Here is a 14541-nt window from a genome sequence, read left to right as displayed (position 1 = left end):
AAACATCAAGAAAGGCATTGCTGGATCCAAAATACCAGGTTTTTATGTAGGGGAAAAGGAGGAAGAGGAATATAAACAGCAAAGAAGCTATCTCTATTTTAGAAAGAACTCTATCAAAATGGTTCAAATATTTAATATTTGAGCACTTAGAGTGAAAACCTTCAATATCTTGAAAGCAAGTATCTGTGAAATAAAATTTCTTTCCCCCATCGCTATGTGAATGCATGTCCTGATCTCACTCATCCTTCAAGTGTCTCCCCTCTGTGACGTGACTGCTGCTTCCTTGGAACTCCCAGGACTTATTAGGAGTGTTGGTGAGGATGTGAAATCGGAACCGTCATTCATTGCTGGTAAGGATGTAAAATAGTGCAGCAGCTTTGGGAAACTGTTGGCAGTTCCTCAGATTTTAAAACACACAGTCACCATATGACCCTGCAATTCCATTCCTACGTGTGTTAGCAGTAGCCCTCTTCTGACCCTTTCTGCCTCAGAGGGTTCCCAAGTCCTGCTACCTCTTCCCATGCCAGGGCAAACATTTCTAGTAGATAATGTCTCTATTTCTCAGTGAGTCCACAGGCAGCCTCAGAATCCTTCCAGTGATATGGAACTCCAGGCAGCCACTACAATCAGCCCGAGTTTGCCCATGAAATAAAACACATGCCCTCCCTAGGGCAGCAAGATGCATGCATGTACAAGCTCCGGGAGGACAGAGACTAATTCTTACCCATCATTTCAAACTTGGGCGCCTCAGCAGAGGGCTGAGGACAGATTAGGCAGTGAGGAAGGACAGGATGGAAGAACGCATGAACCCACCTGAAGCCCCTGACAACCCAGGAGGAATGAGATGGCCTGCGGTCGGCCGTGTCTTCATGTCTTGTTTTCCCACTCCTCCTTCACTATTAATAACACAGACGGTCTAAATCAACATGGAAAATGCAGTCACATCCATAAACTGCCTATACAATTATTTATGTAATCTTTTTTCAAATAGACTTTTTGTTTGTACCTTATAAATATATTTTGGAAGGAGGTTTTACATCACAATCACTAATAGAGAACCAGTATCACTTGCCATAAACAGAGGGAAACTATAAAAATAAAAACAGGTCTGGTGTCATCTGAAAAAATCTCTCGCATCCACCACTGACATGTTCATGAGAGGCAGTTCAGTGTGGTGGTGGGCTGGAGTCTCCCAACGCCCGGCTGCATGGCCTTGGGACATGATGCTTCTAGGCATCACCTTCCTCACCTCTGATAGCTCCTACTTCATAGGCTTTGAAAATTAAATGAGTTAATCCATCTAAATAGCTTGGTAAGTAGAAACTGCTCAAAGTTAGTTCCTCAACAAAACCAAATCCAGCAATATAAAAAAAAAGATTATACACCATGAGTAAGTTAGAGTTATCCCAGGAATGTGAGACTGGTTTAACATTAACAGCCGAAAATCAATGTGATAAGCCGTGTCAAGGGAATAAATAAACAAAAAATAAATCTCACAGGATCATCTCAACACATGCAGAAAAAGTATGTATCAAAATCTCACACTCCTTCATAATAAGAAGACTCAACAAACTAGGAATAGAAGGAAACCCTCAACGTGACTAAGTGCAACTATAAAAAAATGCCACAGCCAACATCAGACTTAATGGTGATGGACTGGATGTGTTCCCCCTAGAATAGGAAGAAGACAAAGAGGTCTGCTTGCTCCCTTTCATTCAACATTCTACTGCAAGTTCTATCCAGGATAATTAGGAAAGACAATGAAATAAATGGTACCCATGTTAGAAAGGAAGAAGTAAAACTACCTCTGCTCACAGATGCCATGATCTTGGATGTAGAAAATCCTTTAAAAGTCTACTGAAAAATTATTGGAATGGATAAACGTGTTCAGAAAGATTGTACAAGGTAAGATGACTATGTAAAAATCAACTTTATCTCTATACATTCATAATGCACTATCTCAAAATGACATTAGGAAAACAATTCTGTTTACAATAGCATCAAAAATAATACAATTAAGAATAAAGGTAGCAAAAGAAGTGAAAAATGTATCCTCTGAAAACTATAAAACTTTGTTGAAAATTTAAAGAAGTCTCAAGTAAGTGAAAAGATATCCCATTTTTATCAATTGGAAGACTTAAAATTGTTAAGATGGCAATACTTTCAAACTGATACCAATCCAAGGCAATCGCTATCAAAATCCCAGCTGGCTGCTGCAGAAATTGACAAGCTCATCCTAAAATTCATATGGAAATTCAAGGAACCTACCCAGCATAACCAAAACAATCCTGAAAAAGAACAAAACTATAAGATGCACTTTCTAATTTTAAAACTTACTGTAAAGCTAAAATAATCAAATAGTCTGGTGTTGGCATAAAGATAAGGCATACAGATCAATGCAACAGAACTGAGATGCAAGAAATAAACTGCCATATTTATAGTCAATTGATTCTTGACAAGGGTACCAAGACAGTTAAATGGGGGAAGAATACTCTTTTCAACAAATGGTCCTGGGACAACTGGATATCCACATGCAAAAGCATAAAGTTGGATCTCTACTTCATACCATATAATGAACTAACTCAAAATGGATCAAATACCTAAATATAACTGCTAAAATATAAAGCTCTTAGAAAAAAATACAGGAGTAAATCTTTGTGACTTTGGAATATGTAATGACACCAAAGCATAAGCAATGAAATAAAAGACCAATTATTTGTAATAGTTATAAAGTAGGAACTCTAATGTCCATCAGCTGATGAATGGGTAAATAAAATATGATAGGGCCATACAACAGAATATTATTCAGCCACAGAAAGGAATGAAGTGTGGATGCATGCTACAACATGGATGAACTTTAAAAATATTATGCCAGATGAAAGCAGCACAATATGCTAAGGGAATGTCCAGGATAGGCAAATCTACAGAGACATTGATTAGTGGTTCCCTAGGCTGGGGTGGAGAGTGGGGGAAATAGGTTTTGCTGCTAACAGGCACAAGGGTTCCTTCTGGGGTGATGAAAATGTTATTAAAATTGAAGGTGATGAAGGTTGCACAATTTCGTGAACATACTAAAAATTACTGAATTGTATGCTTTAAATAGGAGAACTGGATGTGAACTATATCTCAATAGAGCTGTTATTAAAAATGTTAGTATTTGTATGACTACATTTGGGAAATTCTGGGTGCAACATAAGCAGGGGTGGTACAAAGAGAGGTGGGGCAGCAGCTTGGGGAGCTGGGGACTATGAAGCTGCCCCTACCAGCAGGGACCACGTAGCATGAAAATCAACAGGGGATGATGGGAGAGAAAAAGAGAGCAACAGGCACTCCCACACCACCCTTTGGGGCAGTTCTAAAATGCAGGGTGGGCCGGACCACCATGGGGCAGGGTCCAAACCAGGCCTCACCCCTGCCTGTTTTTGCTGTACTGCCAACTGTCAGGTCCTGGGGCTGCCCCACCCTGTAGGCGAGATTGCTCGGATGACAGAAACCACTGAGGTGGGGCGATGGGCTTTGAGGTTTAGAATGAGAACAAGACAGCTGTCGAGTTCTCCTCCTCCTGCTTCAGCTCTCCCTCTACTATGAGGACACTGAGGCCGAGATAAGAGGAGGACTGTGCAAGGTCACATGGCCAATTAGGGCCAGAGCTGGGGCTAGCACACACTGACCTGGGAAGACAAAGGAGAGGATACAATAACAGATACGAAAGAGCTGGAAAAGAAAATTAGACAGGAAGGAAGGGAGAGAGAGAAAGAGAATTCTCATTCTGTAATAAAATGAAAAACCATGTAGGAATGGAAATATAATCAAACGGTATTTCTTGGCTCTCTGTGATCATCATTTATACATCTTAATACTGTAGATGCTTTAAACATGATTTAAGTTAAAACAGAGCTCTTACTATATTGGGAGGTGAGGGCGGGGGAGGGAGGGGATGTTTTAAGAAAACAGAATCTTCATCCGTCACAGCAGGAAGTAAATAGACAATGTGTAGAATAGATATACCAAGAAACAGCAGTGTAAGCATATCATATAGAGATATGGGGGCAACTACTGGAAGGAACCAGGAGTTAAAAGCAGCATCCTCTGTAGGGATGTGGGAACTGCATGGATATTCTTCCTTACGAGCTTTCAATAGTACTTGATTTTTTAAAGCATGTATTGCTTTGATCAAAATTTTATAATTTACTTCAAGAGACAGCCCAAGGCCACCTTGCTAGCAGTTCAGACACCTGGCCAGGGCAAAGCACTGTCTCTAGGCAGTCTCTGTGGTTAAGTCCCTCACTGTGGGTCTTCTGGGACCAGAGGCCGAGTCATCTGCACCTTCTCTCCACACAGGGATCATGTGGTCAGAGCAAAGAAGTCCAAGTCAGCCTCGACTTGCGTCTGTAGAGAGGGTGTATCCTCCTCTTTGCTTACAGCAAAGAGGATCCTGGTGGGCCTTCTCTGGTGCAGCTTGTCCCTGCAGAGCCGTTTTACTCAGTTGCTTCCTGTGTTGTCAGGGTTGAGGGGGCCTTTCCGCTGACAACTCAACCAGACAGATCCCTTCTCTTGAGAGGGGCAGGCTTGCCAGTTCACTCCCCTGGGGCCTGTGACAGGCTGCCCCATGAGGGGCACCATCATGACTTACATCTAGGGAGAGGAACTGCCTCTCAGAGGCACCTGCTCACACACAAAGGGAAGCCACTGCATCTGCTGTGGAAACAAAGGGCAAGACTTCAGACCACCAGAACAGAGAATGCTTCACTGATGTGAAATTGCAACCTAAATATGGTTCAGTCTGCAGAATGACTTATGCCCCAGCATCACATTTTTACTCACTCTAAAAAAGCAATTTCCTGGTCTGTAAGATAGGGAGGTTGACCTGGGCAGTGGCTCTCAACCCCAACATCAAAGCTTCTGTTGTGAAGACTATTACAGGCAACATGTAGTAATGATGGTTCAAGCAGTGAGGTTTGCAAATAAGGAATTTATTGTGTGTGAGGAAGCGTTCAAGTCCTGCCATGGAATCATTGCATGTTGCTTGGGGGGGAGCAAATGGGGCAGAGCTGGTGACGGGATTGCCTGTGGGTGTGATGTGTTGAGCATGTCAATACTATCCATTATATGTACTAAAAAAAAAAAAAGCAAAACCAAAAACAGCTAGTTAAAAGATCATTGACTTGAATCTCTCTCAGGGCCCTTCCAATAGGAAAGCAAATGACTATGACTATGGATGGGACACTCCACCCAATGGACTTCCTGAAAGATCCCAACATGCACTACCTATTACTGTGGCCAGGCTGTTCAGGGTGCTGCAACCCTGCTCACAGGCATTCCTGCCTTTGCTCAAACCATCTGCACTCCCTAGTGAACTGTTCTGTTCGCTTCTCAAAACCTATCCTTGACCATAGTCATGGCCCAGTTCAAGAGAGGCTTCCTCCATGAAGGTTGGACCAGTCAAATGCCACCAGAAGCTTCTTTTCTCTGGATTCTATTAGCACTCCCAGTCTGGGGTCCATAATTCCTACTACATTATAAGCTACTTAATATTTCACCAATTCTTTGGATCACCAAAAATGACAGGAATAGTCATCTTTGTTTTGAGTTGACACATAAAAAGTAGTACAGAGCTGGGACTATACTTGGCATTACTTGCTTAAGGGACACTTCATGAACAATTTGCTAAGTGCATGAGCCAATGGCCAAAGTTCCTATCTTCTAGGTAAAAATACATTTTTTTAAATTTACAACATCATGGTCTTCTAAGGCACCATATCTAAACCAGCCTTACTGCTATATGAGTCTGAGGAGACTTATTTAGAAGATTCCTTTGTCAGACAGTTTCCACCTCAACTCATAAGAAGCAGGTCCCATTTCTCTTTCCCATATGAAGGTATACCATGCTTGCAGGTTGATGGCTGATCCCTACTTCAGAATTTTTTCTCATCATTCATATCTTGCTAAAATTGGTCTTAAAAGTAATCACATTTTAAAAGCACAAATCAAAACTCATTCTCAGGCATCCCTAACCTTAACACTGAGATATTGAGTGTTTTCTATGAGGATCAGCCCTACGCATTCTCTTTGATCTCAGCTGGGCCTTCAGTCAAGTTGGACAATCCTCTCATTCATCCCCAACTGATTTCTTATTCCACCCACAGAGGCAGCTGTTGCAAACCTCCGGAAGTCTCCTGAACTTTCCTAGCCCGTCCACCAACTTTACTTGCTGCAGAGGACCTCATTCCCTGCCTTATTTAGAAGATAGAGACCACACAACATGGACATACTAAACATCCGTCCGTTCCATGAAGAGATTGAAGTCCGAGAACCACTGCTCTAAGATGACCTAATGATGCTGTAAACACAAAATCAAAAGGCCTATTGATGAAGTCATCAGTGGGTCTTTCTCAGGCATCTCTCCAGAAGGTCATGTTTACTTTCCTCTCTCCTTGCACTCTAAGTCTATCAAAATGCCACTCAGTTAGAATGATCCCTCCAAGAAATTCTGCCTGAACCCCAAGTGCTGCCGTCTCAAGATAATTTCTTTAGAGAATTTGTACCCAAATCATTTTCTCCTCTGTTGCCAGGGCCCAAGAAGTATGGCCTGAATGGTCATGCTTTGAGACATATCACACACAGCCCTTGGCATAATGGCCATGGCTAGGCAGTCAGTACCCAAACTCTGTGTCTTGGGAGGCGTCCCACACCCACTGACTGAATTCTGAAATGTCTTTGTACAGACAAGGACAACCAGGGGCCTTACAGAATCTGTGAATCACAAAGTGCCTTTCAGTTTCCCCTTGGCTCGGCGGTACAGAGAGGCCACAGATTTGTCTTCTTAAATTGACACACAATATGTAATTAATAAATTGTCCCTTTAAGAATGGAAGGTAGCTATCCAAAAGAGCCACACATTCAGGAACCTCCTTCTCTTGTTTCCATGGCCTTTTCTTCTCAGACTGGGATTTACAGACATTATCTCATCCATGGGCTCCTGTAGTGACAGGTAGGTAACAAGCTAGGCAAGCTGCTTTCCTTTGCCCAGTTTTTCAAGTCAGAAAGGTAGTGTCTGATTTAAAGGCACACCGCAAGTCAGGGACATGTCCTGTGTCCTAAGTCCACTGCACTGCTCTGTCTGCCCAGGAAGTGAAGTGTGCCCTTGACATTTTTTTGGTTGGTTGCAAAACGCTGAATGCACACAGAGGAAGAGGTCCTTCCTGACCTCTGTTTATGTGTTGAAATATAAGACCCATCTCTGGGTTTTTGCTCAGTGTATTCCCTCCCCCTTTTCTGCCTACTCAAGTTCTACCCAACTTCAGTGAGCTACTCAGCAGCACTTCCTACCTGAGGCCCTTACTGATACCTCATTTTACTGCTCTTTCTTCTGGCTACCTTTTGCAGGTAAAGCTAGGGCTGGGTTTCTTGGTCATAGAGACCACTTCCCCTGCGAAAAACAAAATCCAGGAAGGCTCTAGCAGTAGAGGGGTTGATAAGAGCTATAGGTTGACTACATGAGCCACATTCTTAATCACTATGTAATTAACACATTATAACAATACACATACAATAGTATAGTACCTGCTATGAGCTAAACACTATACTTAGCACTTTCATGTATCCCTCATTTAGTAAGTGCATCCATGAAGAACCAGGTCCTCCCCAACCTGTGCTGGCCTCCCCTGCCCCTGCCCAGCAGCCTGTTCCCCTCCCTTGCCCCACCTCCACTACTAAAGTAGGGCTCATCCTCTGAACCCTATACATGGCTCTGCTCCTCAGAACAAGACCAAAGGCCTTTTATAAAGACTACAGGGAGGTGACTGATATCTGGTTTCATTAACGAAAAGTGAATAATTAATACTTGCCAGTAAAGAAACAGACTCATTGTTATGGCGGACACATGGAGGCTACAAAAAGCCATTTTGTGAAGCTCTTGGAGGAACCCTGGGGCCAAAAGCAGCCAAAAGAAATCTCTTTGATGGCAGAGGCTGATCCTCAAACATGGGGACTGAGGCCCGGTTTTGCAGGAGTGTGGCTCCCAACGCTAATTAGCTTGTTGCCAGTTCGGCTTGCTGGTCAGCGACAGCAGTGGAGGCCCACTGAATGCCTGAGGGGTCACAATTTACCAGAGGAGACATGTCGTGTTCTCCTGGGGCTCCTTCCTAGTTTTAAAATCCATACCCCGCTTCCTTCTTTAGGTCAGCCTCTGATACTGGGTCGTATACCCTACTCTTGGCCTAAAGCCTAAAGCAAGTTTTTCCTTTTCCATTTCCAGCAGGGACTTACGAGGCAGGCTTGGGTGCATATAGAATCGGTCAGAACTCACCAGAAAACATCATAAAGAAGCTTAGTGAGCAGAGAGCTGATGCCCTAGCCAGGGGCTCAGGGTACAGAACCAGCCAGAAGCACTGGCTGTGCAAGCACCAGCACACTCTTCTGGTGGCATAGTAAGTGCCTGGCAGAGGGCAGCCAGTGCCAGTAAGTCTATGGAAAAGTTTCACCTCCCCCAAGTGGACACAGGGTGCTCCACAAATGCCTTTTAGGGACAGTAACCCCTGACCAGTTACATGCACACACACACACACAATTTTTTTTGCCCTCAGGGCCAAAGCTAGCCCTTACGGCAAACAGAGCTGACAGTTGTTAGATACTGTCATTTCGCGAGCTGTTCCCTAAAATTGCTACCTAGTTCTCCACTCCCACTTTCAGCCCACTGCCTGAAATGCCGACATTATCAAATATTTTGTTCGCCATTAAATTGTCTCACAGCCTCTGTTTCCCTTCTGGTCAAATGACTTCCAAAGCACCTGCTCTGCATCAAGTAAGAAATTCTTTTGTATTTAGTTCTTGAAGGTAAATGCATTCGCTGGCTCTTTTCTTGAAAACAATGTTTGACACAGGAGAATGAGAGAAGCACAGGGCTCTACAGGGAAGAGGAGGTGGGCGGTGTCCAGGAGAGTCATAGAGAAAGGCATAAGGTGGAGAAAATAGCCTTCAAGGCCTTCACAATCCTGCCCCAGGAGATGGACCTAGATTTTTGCCCTCCAATATATGTGATCTTCAGAGTTGCCAGCATGGCTTCCAACAGGCCTGTACCCAAGAGTATAAGGTAAGATCCACTGCCTTAAATAGGACACAGGTAGGAGGCGGAAAGGGGGGAGCATGCAAACCAGCACTGTCTTGATTTGCCCGTCAGGCCAGAAGGATTGCCCAGCCTCCCTGCCCATGCCATGGGCACAGCACGAGGGAGCTGATCCGTGCCACCTTCGTGGCCTGGCCTGAAGACTGGCTCCATCAGCCCTTGGAGACTGCTTCTGCTGTGCTGAGGAAACTAGGCAAGCAGAGGTTAAAGTCAGATCCTCTGGTCTGGGGAGGGCACTTGGGCAGCCCCAGCGTCCTTCCCTACCTGGTTCACATCAGGTGGGAAGAGAGCCATATCCAGTGGGACCTTGCTTCCTGCCCCCACCCCCACCCTGAACAGAGAGCACCCCCTTCCTGTTCTTTTTACGTAGGCGGTGTATCCCCATCGAGGGGAGGGCTGTCCTGAAATGCAGAGGCCACAAAAAGCAGGTAGGCACCTTCCTGATTCTTCTGAGCTCAAGAAAACCCAACCTTCTGCCCGGGAGTCTGCCCACTCAGCCCCTTCTCTCCCTCTCCCTCCTCCTACCAGCCGGGGGCAGGGCGACGCTAGTGCAGGCCAGAAGGCTTCAAAGCTGCTCGGACTCGCCTCCCCTCTCATTAGAGCCCCCACCCCGAAGCATCGCCACTTCGCCCCTCGCCCCACCCATCTCACGTTCACTGCAGGGTTCTGGGTGTCCGACGCTGCTGCTAGGCGGGCCCACGCGGCTCTCGCCGGCCCTTGGGGAGATGGAGGCCGCGGCGGAGGCCGGCGCTCTGCAGTACCTGGGCGCCAGGATAACGCCACCTCCGGGCTTGCGGCCGCTGCAGGTCTCTGATGCTCCGGGTTAGCGCCGCTTCCTCTCCGGCCCGCGGCTTCGGCGCAGGCCGCGCACCTGCTGCTGCGGCCGCGGGGCCGGAGCTCAGCTGAATGTCGGCGCCTCCCCGCAGCGGGTCCGCGCCGCGGGGACCAGGGTGGGCCGGAGCGGGCGGGGGCCGCGCGGGGCCTCCGGCCCAGCCTCCGGGGGCCTTAGGGGCATTAGGGGGCCCTAGGCCGCGCTAGTCAGGACACCGCGCCGAGAGTCCCCCGCGGGCTAGGAATAGGGGCGCCGGCCCCTCGCGCACCCCCACGGCCGCGTCGCCGTCTCCAGAGGCATCCCGGTCCCCGCGCCGGCCCCAAGGCCTGCGAGCGCGGCTTACCTGGGTCGGCGGCAGGTCCAGGGGAGCAGCCTGAGGATACCGCTGGGCCCCGCGCCGGGGCGCAGGATGCTCTGGCGGCCCCCGCGCCGCCGGCCGCCGCGCCCGGCCCCGCCCCCGGCCCCGCCCCGCCCCCCGCCGCGGCTCCGCCCCGGCCCCGGTGCCCGGCCCCCGGCTGCCGCGGCTGTCACACAAAGAGCAGGAAATGGCTACGGCGAGGGGCGCCCCGGGCGCCCCGCCACGCTGCTGGCGCCTCCCCGACCTGCAGCCCGGGCTCCCGCCCCAGGACATCCAACTCCCCTGCTCTGGGGATGGAGAAGGGAGAACTTGCCCCCAGCCTCATGCCTGAGAACCACACCTGCAGCGCTGGGAGGACGGAAGCTTTGTGCTCCGTTCACATCTGGTTGATCTCGCAGTATTTCCAAGTGTTCATTTGTCTACCTGATGTTTATTGAGCACCTATTTTGTTCCGAGCACCGTGCCATGAGCGTAATCATTTAGGGGAAGAGACGGCATAAATTAACCTAGCTAAGGTCCAGTTACTGCTGAGAGTAGTTCTGTGATGGAAAGAACAGGATGAAGTGATACAGAAAACAAACCTAGTGTTGGGGAAGGGGCTTTCCACCAACTAAGTCTGGTCCCTGCTATTGCTCTTCTGCTCAAAGACACCTTGTTGCACTCCATGTCAGTTCCTTGGAACCAAATCCCTGAAGCTGCCATTAAGCAGGGACCTGCCTCAACTTCATTCAGGAAGAAATGCCCAAAGGACAGAAAGGAAAAATATATGGTCAGGAAGTCTTTTCTGGCAAAGCCCAAGAAGGAACTGAGAGAACAGGTACCTTTCTCTTCAAGGCTTATCTGCCATTTAGAGCTCTCCAAAGTAACAGCTCTCACCGAGATGCAGCCCACCGGGCGTTCAGACCGAATGCTGAGACCCCTAATCAAGTGGCTTCACCACTCTTCCTGAGAAGCCACCATATCTATAATGTGGGGAATAATAATTGCCTTTCCTACCTCTCTGGATAAATACTTAAAAACATTTGAGACATTTTAAAGTGTATGTAAAGGATAAAGTCCTGTTAAAGGTAACCTTTCTGAAATGTTTGCCAAGGGCTCACGAATTAATACTTAATCACCCTGCTATTCCTGTTAGCAGCTATTTGTAGAGGGGCCAAATTGCTCAAGTCTCGGATAAAGGACTTGTGAAAGCCTTTGCCCTCACTGATCTCACAGCATTTCCCAAGCACTCAGAATTCACGATCCTCTGTGGTTTGATGTTACATCACTCATTCTAATTTAAATTGCTATTTCAGGAATGATGACTTATATATAAATATATATACATACATTTCTGTCCCTGATGCCATGTGAGAAAGCTGTGGGGGTGTTTGTGAAGGATGGCCTTAAAAATGGAACTGAAGTTTCTATCTTTTAATTTTTCTTTTTCTACTGTGATCTTTGGGATTTAGAGTGTCAGCAATTACAAGTTTGGGACAATAAGAGACGGGATTTTCATTCCAAAGGACACGTTATTTTGGATGTTGTAGATTTCTGGAAGACATATTTCTTCATGTTGCTCCTTCCCTGTCTTTTCACCTTTTAGGAATGAGTTGCTTAAAAACATAAAAGACTATTACATACATATTTAGTTAGATCTTAGGCAAAAAAAGCCCCCCTGAACTCTGAATTCTATTTGCTTACAAGGGGAAGCAATATGGTCTTGTTGAAATCACTGTGTTGGTAATTCAGAGGCTTGCTGTTTGGTCCTAGTTTTGCAACTAAGTTTTCTTAGGCAAGTCACTTTGCCTGTTTCCCCATATATACAATGAGGTAAGCTGGATATACTCCAAGGTCCCTCTGCATATGGAAAATTGCATAAGTTAAAACAAAGGGCATGCTCCTGCCATGCTTAAAGCACTTCACCAGCTCCCCACTGTTCTCAGGATGGAGCCTGAACTCTAAGCCATTGTCTAAGAAGATCTTCATGATCTGGCATATACCTCTCCTGTTTCTTCTGCTGTGAGAAAGCTTGCTTTGCTTTAGCTAAAAGGAATCTTTAGCTTCCAAACTTGTTGTGTTCGTTCTTGCATTTGGCCTTTGCACAAGCTGAGTTTTTTGCTTGGAATGATCTATCCTCCTTTCCCTCCCCCTTCCACACTTTCCCTGTTTGACGCTTAACTTCTATTCATCCTTCCAGTATTTATGTATGAGACAGGGACCATGGGTTTAGGCAGAGTAGGGTGAAGGCCCGGAAAAAAGCAGAGCAAGATAATTACAGTCAAAACAATGTAACAATGTGCAAAGAAGTCCCTATTGAAACTCTGTGTTAAGCATTATGCAAAGTCAGAGTCACACTAATTCTCTAGAGTAAAGATACCAGACTAGGAATATAGACATCTTCAGTTAGATCAGTTAAAGCTCAAAAGGCCAGCAGCAACTTGGCCTGGAATGTTTGACTGTTCTGCAGATAAAGAAAAGTATCTCAGCATAACCCGTGACTTCACTGTATCAAATAGATCGTGACACTGTAAAATTTGCCTTAGCCTGCTAAAAGGCCCAGCTTATTTTTAACTGTACCTATGTGCTGTTTTCCCTTCTCCAATCCTAATCAAGTAATCTGCAAAAGGCTGATTTGGTAAGCAATCCCAACTATAAACAGCCCAAGCAAATAGACAACAACCCAGCCCACCTTGGGGGCAGGGCAGGCGGTCTTACAAGTCTGTACCCCCATTTCTGAAAATCTTCAACTGCACATAAAATCCCCTAGATAATGCACCTCCATGGGCTCTCTTGTCCCCTCCTGGCATGAGCCAAGAGCTCTGTCCTCCCACTTTATCTCTAAATAAAAGCCTTTACCTCTCTCTCCTACCTCGAGTGTTTGCGAAGTTCATTATTTGGCTCTGTGAACAAGAACCCTGGCATCACTTGGTTGTTTCTTCATCCAAGATCTCTCCATGTCTGGATTAGGTTAGGGTTAGTCATCTTTTCTCCTCCATCATAACATTTGTTATGTGGTTTTATAATTGTTGACACACTTCGTACACACCACCATAAGAGCATAAAATCTAAGAGAGAAAGGATGTGTCTGTCTGGCTCCCCATTGCATCCTCAGAGACTGGTGTGTACTAGGAGTTCAGTAAAAATGGGTTAATGAATAATAAAAAATGAAACCTTAGCTTGCATGTTGCCAGTGAAATTTGCAGCCGTCTGTCTACTGCCTTCAGGTATCCTTCATGTCCAATGCCAGGCTGCACTGTGAGCAATGAGAGGATCTCAGCCATCAGGAGAGAATGGCTTTGCTACTTGCAGAGCTGTGGTCCTCATGTTGTGGTTCAATGTGTGGCCCTGTTGCCTTGTTCTTAGAAAAGCTTCAAGTCACTTAGGACATCTCAGTATCCATTTAAAACCCATCAGCAGACCCTGCTGTAGAGAAACCAATAGCACAATATCTGGAACGGGAATAATTGGTTCTGGAGAGAGAAAACATAAATACTAATATTAATAATAATAGGTAAAATGTTTTTAATCAGTAACCAATTTTAAAAAGAAAGAAGGAAAAAGGTATGGAATGGAGAGAGAATGTGAATAATACAAAAAAACATCTTTATATGCTATGGGCTTGCTACATGTATTTGACATTTGTGTAAATAGCAGGAAAAGAGAAACTTAATGTTCAGTTATGCAATTTACGTTGTCCATTAGATAAACCCTGAGCACTTGCGCAAAACTACTGCATTTTACAGATGAAATAATGGGCTGGGAAAGGGGAAGGGTTGCCCAAGGCTGACTGAATCCAGACCCAGCTCTTTCCACAGGAAACTGGTCTGTCTTTTCCTTCTTTGGATCTGAAGTAATTTGATAAAGGATATGTTTTAAAGTAATATGTATTGGATGTCTGTTTAGGGCCAACCTCTATGCAAATACTCTGCGTAAACGGGCTCATTCCATCCTCACAAATTAACTAAGAAGTAGCCGTGTTATTTTATAGATGAAATATTGAGGGCTATTTTGCTGTTGAAACATTGCAGTGACCTCCTGGGCCATTTTGAAATGCATTTCCTTCTCTGCTTTCTCTCTGATCATTTACCACAGCTTCTACAGAACTGGCCTCCCTTGAAGGTCAGATCTTTTACACCTAACTTAATAGCAAGAAACATTTCATCTTAATTTAAACAAATACTATTTGCAATAATGTTGGATAAAAACTGATAAGGAGGTCTGAGCATATTCCAAACAGCATTTGGA

The 14541-nt window shown here is 45.6% G+C and overlaps 1 protein-coding gene across 1 annotated transcript in view; it reads right to left on the bottom strand.

The window, feature by feature from the left end:
• CYFIP2 (cytoplasmic FMR1 interacting protein 2) overlaps positions 1 to 10409 on the bottom strand; it is a 127888-nt gene extending 117479 nt beyond the window's left edge. Inside the window, exon 1 of the mRNA XM_036913222.2 lies at positions 10300 to 10409. The gene's annotated coding sequence lies outside the window, so the exon portion shown is untranslated. The remainder of the gene's footprint in view (positions 1 to 10299) is intronic.
• Positions 10410 to 14541: the final 4132 nt, after the last annotated feature.

The sequence above is a fragment of the Manis pentadactyla genome, chromosome 2, assembly GCF_030020395.1.
Source record: "Manis pentadactyla isolate mManPen7 chromosome 2, mManPen7.hap1, whole genome shotgun sequence".
In the NCBI taxonomy this organism is placed as follows: domain Eukaryota; kingdom Metazoa; phylum Chordata; class Mammalia; order Pholidota; family Manidae; genus Manis; species Manis pentadactyla.
Note: the sequence above shows the minus strand (reverse complement) of the source record. Positions and strands in the feature narration are given on the sequence as shown.